Raw genomic sequence first — 1,190 nt, forward strand, 5'->3', positions numbered from 1 at the left:
AAACCCAAAACACCCACTGCAATTCAGTCTATTCTGACTCAGAGTGACTTCGCCCAAGAGAAAATCTTGATGAAAAAAAATGTAAATCTTTATAAATAAATAAGCAAATCTTTATGGAACCAGACTGCTTCATCTTCCTTCTGCAGAGTGGTTGGTGGTTTTGAACTTCCAACCTTTTGGTTAGCAACATGAATCTTTAACCTCCGCACCCCCAGACCTCCTTAAAATAGACAATACTTCCTACCTAACACATGTTCACCAGGTAGGTAATGGATAAATTACTGGCTGTAGCAAATCTAACAACAATCTGTAATTTATAGAAGAGAATGTAGAAGTGATGTTTGGTGAGAGAGATAAAACAAACATGTCAAAACTCATTGATTAAAAGGCTCTCAGTATTAATAGCATATTCAAGAAATGGACGTTTCCAACACTTCCTGGACAGAGACTCTAGAATCCAGAACGACAGAAAAGAAACAGAAGGAGGTCTGGAAAAACTGGCTGCAGTAGACACTAAAAGCCTTCAAAGTACAGGGAGTTCACCTTCCTAACAAATGTGGTAAGTGTTACTTCCTCAAAAAATAAGACCTCGTACCCACTTTTCCTCTTCTTTTCTGTCTTTTTTCACCAACAATGAACAGGACACACTAACTTTTTTTTGACGGTATCAATGAAGCTGTTTCTCTTCTCCATGATCTGTCTCTGGGAAGCCTAATTTGTTTTTTACCCAGGATGAGATTCAAATATTTACAAGGTAAGGAGCAATGAGAACGTATTTACAGTGTCTGGAGTCTCTGGGTTTGAATCTCAGAGCTCCTCGTTAAGTAAATTGTTCTGTTGTCCTTCCACTCTCAACAATTCAGCTCCCTTGGGTACAAAGAAAGTAAAATGGAAAGTTTACTGCCAATTTTATGTTAGCAGCCAAGGGTGGTATTTCTTTTCTCCAAGGAGAAACTCTTGAATCTTTAGTTATATTTTAAAGTAGCAACCTATCCCCTAAGTGAAGTTTAACTTCTGCAATGAATCAAACCTAGGAACTATCACTCCTAGAGTAAAATTTTATCCTGTGAAGTTTTTGCCTTCAAGAATATTCAGAGATTTTGTGGGTCACTTGTTGTCCTCAGTTTTTGGAGGCAAAGGGGTTTTGTACAAAGAAAAGCAAACTGGTCAATAGTTTTAATGCTATTAAG

This window comes from Orycteropus afer, unplaced genomic scaffold (assembly GCF_000298275.1).
Source record: "Orycteropus afer afer isolate SDZICR_OR568_19922 unplaced genomic scaffold, OryAfe1.0 scaffold00960, whole genome shotgun sequence".
NCBI classification, from domain to species: Eukaryota; Metazoa; Chordata; class Mammalia; order Tubulidentata; family Orycteropodidae; genus Orycteropus; species Orycteropus afer.